Raw genomic sequence first — 6,327 nt, 5'->3', positions numbered from 1 at the left:
ATCATCGAAGAAGAAGTGTTGGCGTGTGTTTATGGGGTAAAGAAAATGTATCAATATCTGTTTGGGCTCAAATTTGAATTGGAAACCGACCGTAAGCCACTTATATTCCTCTTTTCTGAAAGTAAGGGGATAAATACAAATGTATCGGCCCGCAACCAGAGATGGGCGCTCACGTTTTTTAAATTCGTAGCCAATCGTTCCAATTCTTTGTCAAATCACAAACGCCAGAGGTCACCTTGCACACATCAAGGATCACTCTGCGCCAATGCTCTTAGCCAAAAGGCCTAGAGCCACTGCAGCGTTCCTGGAAGTACTGCAATACCAGGTTCGTGCCATGGAGGTGGATGGGTCAAGCCACCCCACCCACCTCCTATTTCCAAAAAAGCAAGCATATACCTTCCTGATCCAGGGAGAACCACCTTGGGGTTATGGTGGTTACTCCCCTGTCAGGTCAGTTACGCATGATCTTAGCCAAAAGTCCGAGAAGCGATGGGCGCTCACGTTGTCCGCATACAACTACGCCATCCGCCACAGGCCAGGCATAGAAAACTGTGCCGATGCTCTCAGTAGGCTGCCATTGCCCACCACGGCAGTGGAGATGGCACAGCCCGCAGATTTAATTATGGTAATGGAAGCATTCAAGAGTGAGCAATCATCCGTTACCGCCAGACAGATTAGATTCTGGATGAGCCGGACCCCTTACTGTCCTTAGTAAAAAACTGTGTGCTCCGCGGGAGTTGGTCTAGTGTCCTGTTAGAGATGCAGGAAGAAATCTGGCGCAGAGATGAAATGTCCATACAGGCTTCCTATGGGGTAACCGGGTAGTGATACCAAAAAAGGGCAGGGACACTTTCATTAGTGACCTCCACAGTACCCACCCAGGCATTGTAATGATGAAAGCGATAGCCAGATCCCACGTGTGGTGGCCCAGTATCGATGCAGACTTAGAGTCCTGCATGCACAAATGTAACACATGTTCACAGTTAAGCAATGCACCCAGGGAGGCGCCACTAAGTTTATGGTCCTGGCCCTTCAAACCGTGGTCCAGGGTCCATGTCGACTATGCAGGCCCATTCTTGGGAAAAATGTTCCTTGTGGTTGTAGATGCGTACTCCAAATGGATTGAATGTGAGATAATGTCGGCAAGCACGTCCGCTGCCACCATTGAAAGCCTGCAGGCCATGTTTGCCACGCATGGCCTGCCTGATGTCCTTATGAGTGACAATGGGCCATGCTTCACCAGTGCCAAGTTCAAAGAGTTCATGAACCGCAATGGGATCAAACATGTCACATCTGCCCCGTTTAAACCAGCGTCCAATAGTCAGGCAGAGCGAGCAGTGCAAACAATCAAGCAGAGTTTGAAGAGGGTAACTGAAGGCTCTCTGTAGACTCGCTTATCCCGAGTCCTGCTTAGCTACCGCACTAGACCCAACTCGCTCACTGGGGTTCCCCCCGCTGAACTGCTCATGAAAAAGGCACTTAAGACAAGGCTCTCGTTAGTCCACCTGATCTGCACGAACAGGTAGAGAGCAGGCGGCTTCAACAGAATACATATCATGATCGCGCAAATGTGTCACGCGAAATCGAGATTAATGATCCTGTATTTGTGTTAAACTATGGACAAAGTCCCAAGTGGCTTTCTAGCACTGTCGTGGCCAAAGAGGGGAGCAGGGTGTTTCAGGTCAAACTTTCAAATGGACTCACCTGCAGAAAACACTTGGACTAAACCAAACTTAGATTCACGGACTATCCAGAACAACCCAAAATAGACTACCTTTTGCGACCCCCCAACACACACACAAGTGGCAACCGACTCAGCGGTTGACCACGAAGCAGAACCCATCACCTGCAGCAGCCCAGCAGGACTCACCTCACCCAGCAGCCCAGCAAGGCCAGCTGCGCATCTGCCCAGCGAGGGCCCAACAAACGTCTCACCAAAACCAGCATTTGTACCGAGACGATCAACCAGGAAAAGGAAGGCCCCAGATCGACTCACCTTGTAAATAGTTACACTATTGACTTTGGGAGGGTGGGGAGTGTTGTTATATATGTTATTATATTGTGGGGGGAGTGTTGTTGTATATGTAAACCTGTAAATACCTTGTTTAACCACCAAGGGCTCATCCCCTGGAGTCCTAAGGGATAGCACAATCCCTTGGGAGCACCTGTACTTAAGGAGGCCTCACAGCCTGGAGAGGCACTCTGGAGACCTGTAATAAAGGTCGACGGTCACACATTACTTTAAGCTTACAGTATCTGGTCAGATTCTTTATTCAAGACATAACAAATTTTGCTTAGATTAACTCAAACACTTGCAAACCAGATACAGCATGCGTTAGATGCAGAGTACAGCTTTCTCCACACTGCCCTATTAAGCACACTCGGATTAGTAGAGCATCGTTAAAATGAAAGTAAACTTCTTCTAATCTAACCTAATAATGTGCCTCAGTCTCAATCTAACAAGAACACTTCTAACTGCAGCAGTGAAATATTTTTCCATGTACTACTGCAGTCATTCTGTGGTCTGAGTGCGATTTCTGTGCCTATATAAGTCCAAGTTCAGATTTATTTATTGATGGCCACACACAGAAAACAAAATGTTGAAGATCTGTTTTTGTTTCAACGGTAAACGCTGTTTTATTTGCACAGAAAGAGTGCTGTCACTTAATCAATGGCCATGGCTCCCTGCTGCTCACAGGCACACCTGGGGCTGAGTCACATGCCTGCCTTCAGCTCAAAGCAGAAACCTGTGAAATCTTCATCCTAATATTATAAACAGGTTGTCAAAGAATTCACAGTGAGTTGTTACCATTGTACAGTGACACAATCAATGCTGCCAATTTTATTCGGCTTTGCACTCCAGGAGCACCAATTTATGGGACGCAATTGGAGGAAACATGGGCAAAGACCTTCATTGCTGGGCCTCCATCAGGATTCACCTTCCCACAAACCTCCTAGTTTGCTGGAGGGATGGATAGTTATACTAGAAGCAGGCATTCTTATTTGAACTAATGCCAGAAGAAGTGAATTTTCTTTGGAGACTGTGACCAGCTGTTCCACTACTTTTGTTGATCACAGGTCAAATGCAGGTTACCTCCATATAAGGTTAGTGTTGAGGGTGCTAACATTGCAATTTAAAAGATCAGGCAGCAGGTAGTGAAAAGCTGATTTTTGCAATTTTGGGGCTAGTGCTATTTCTAAATGCGTGAAGAAATCTGCACAACTAGAGCTCTATCAAGCTTCCATGTTTATTAGGGGAGCGAGAGAGGGTTGGAGCTTACTATCTCCTCAGTAGATTGGGAGGTTTCTTTTGGGATTCCCATTATACCGTGCTTATTTGGAAGAATAGGAGGCTGAACAGGATGCACTTAGTATACCAGGGAGGAGAGACACTCTTGCAGAAGGAGGGCACCTACCTGACATTAACCTCTTAGACAAATCTATTGGCCTTGCAGAACCTTTCTGTAGCTTGCAAAGGAACAGTGCTTTCACAGGCTTTGATTGCTCAGGGAGGTAGCATGAGAGACCTGCAACCTTCTGAAGGAGAATCTGCAGCCACACTCCAGGGCAGACACGGCACTCCCAAAGCCAATTAATATCATCGCCGGCTTACATTTTTTTGCTTGGGATCTTTTGGGCTAGTGGGGGACATCAGGCTCATTTGTCAGTCAGCAGTGCAGTACTGGCCTCGATTTTAATGGAGGACAGGGTGATGGATGGGAGGGGAGGGCACGCAGAATTCCGTGTTGCTTGATTCATCGGTATAAAGTATCATTCCAGAGTGAAAGGACTGATTTATTATGTAACAAATGAATAACAAGGCACTGGCCGGTGTAAGGAGCAATTCACACCAGTGTAGAAATCATCATCATCATGGGCGGTCAAAAACAACATGACAACATGCACTTCTGTCCCACATAGTAAAAGACCCTTAGGTATTTCACAGAAGGCACATTATAAATGCAAGTTCTTTTTTTATTCCACATTTCTCTACATTGAACTGTATTTGTCAACCCTCTGATCATTCTGTGAACTTTCTTGCCCATAGTCTGCCATAACCCCCAATGTAGTATCATGGGCAAACTTCAATATCAATCATCTTGTTATCTATATCCAGTCATTGATAAAAATGAAAAAGAAAAAAGAGTGGGGCACACCAATACGCACATCAATCAATATGAAAAACGTCATTTACCTGACTCTCGGTTTTCTATCCCCGTTATTTTTCTATTCATGCAGCGACATTCCCTTTAATACAATTTGCATTCGTTTTCAGAACATGTCTTTCATATGACACCTTAACAAATTCCCTCTGAAAATTCATTCATGCGTAATACTTTGCATTCCATTTATTCACACACTCTAGAATTCCTCAAAAAATTCAATTAAATTGGTCAAGCATGACCATTCTTTTGCAAATCCATTCTGACTGTCCCTCAGTCGCCCATGCCTTTTTAAGCATTCACTAATTTCAGTTAATATTATGGATTCTAGAAGTTAATCCCAACTAATGTAAGACTAATTGGCCTATCATTTGTGCTTGTCCTTTTCCTTTTCTTCAACATGGGTGCAGCATTTGCCACATTCCAGTTCTTTGTTTTTAAAATCTACAGGGTCGAAATTTGGTATTGCCGATTTTGAGGCGGTGTCACCGGCTGAGAAGATGTTTTACTGCCAGGCTTTAGGCGCGGCCCCGAAACGCAAAATTCAGTTTTGCCGCCTGAAAAGTAGATTGCAGGGTTAAATCATGGCGTTGCACGCATACCCGGAGACGGTAAGCGACGTTGAACATAAGAAATAGAAGCAGGAGTAGGCCATTTGGCCCCTCGAGCCTGCTCTGCCATTCAATAAGATCATGGCTGATCATGGTTGAGTGTGACGTTAAGCGTGGTCTCAACATCCAGGAGCTAGGGACCATTTGGAGCTGCACCACAGACATAGTGGTGCCAACTGGATTCCATTGAGGCGTTGATTGGGTGCCTCAAAGCCTCGTGGGTATATTCGCTTCCTCCACACTCCCTCAGATGGTGAGCATGGCAGACCCAGCAGCAGCAGCTCGTCAGCGTGCCCACTGGTTCTCGGGCTCCGCCGTGGATGCACTCCTTGATGCCCTGGAAGGCGGCGGGAGTTGCTCAGGACAGAGGCTGGGAGGGGAGCACAACCACAACCACATAGAAACGAGTGTCTGCGAGTGACACGTTGCAAAGGACAGCCACTCAATGCCGAAAAATGTGGATCGACATGACGTGGCTGGTGAGGATGAGTATCTTAAATTTTAAACACCACCATGCTATGATCTGAGCTCAATGTGCACTCTCTGCTTAATGTAGTGTTTCGGAATCCATGCTCTACGTGGGTCAGGCCAGATGCAAGGTTCCCATTTGAAGCCTCACCCACTGCAAGGGCCTGTATGCACTGTTAACATTCCTTCTCGGTTCTGCAGACCCACCCCTGATGTTGTTAACTCCTCAGTCTTCTTATGCATCTGAAAGATAGAGAATTGGCTGGCGAACAGAAAGCAGAGAGTCGGGATAAATGAGTCCTTTTCGGGATGGAAATCGATGGTTAGTGGTGTGCCACAGGGATCGGTGCTGGGACCACAACTGTTTACAATATACATAGATGACCTGGAAGAGGGGACAGAGTGTAGTGCAACAAAATTTGCAGATGACACAAAGATTAGTGGGAAAGCGGGTTGTGTAGAGGACAGAGAGAGGCTGCAAAGAGATTTGGATAGGTTAAGCGAATGGGCTAAGGTTTGGCAGATGGAATACAATGTTGGATTTGTGTGAGGTCATCCACCTTGGGAAAAAAAACAGTAAAAGGGAATATTATTTGAATGGGGAGAAATTACAATATGCTGAGGTGCAGAGGGACCTGGGGGTCCTTGTGCATGAAACTCTTTTGAGTTTACCTGCAAAACATAAAACATTAAAACCATGCCACCCGACCTGGGTGACACAGCAGACATTTTCAAGGCCCCTTTTTTTTTTTTTTTTGCGCTAAAATCAAATTTTTCCAGTGCCCCCTATAAAAGGGGAGGGGGACACTAAAAGCACCGGCAATTAAAACAAATTAAACTTTAAAACGTAAAATCAAATTAAAATTTGGTTGCCGGGCGTGATGATGCACTCCAGTCCCTCCGGTGCCCACCTCTCGCGGAAGGCCGCGAGCGTACCGGTGGACACCGCGTGCTCCATCTCCAAGGACACCCTGGACCGGATGTAAGAGCGGAAGAGAGGCAGGCAGTCAGGTTGAACGACCCCCTCGACCGCCCGCTGCCTGGACCGGCTGATGGCACCCTTGGCCGTGCCCAGGAGCAGTCCT

General features: G+C 46.5%; 1 pseudogene; it reads right to left on the bottom strand.

Moving 5' to 3' along the window:
• Positions 1–288: 288 nt before the first annotated feature.
• LOC139266399 (U2 spliceosomal RNA) lies at positions 289–491 on the bottom strand (annotated as a pseudogene).
• Between the last annotated feature and the right edge of the window lie 5,836 nt (positions 492–6,327).

Source organism: Pristiophorus japonicus, chromosome 6 (assembly GCF_044704955.1).
Source record: "Pristiophorus japonicus isolate sPriJap1 chromosome 6, sPriJap1.hap1, whole genome shotgun sequence".
Lineage (NCBI taxonomy): Eukaryota > Metazoa > Chordata > Chondrichthyes > Pristiophoridae > Pristiophorus > Pristiophorus japonicus.
Note: the sequence above shows the minus strand (reverse complement) of the source record. Positions and strands in the feature narration are given on the sequence as shown.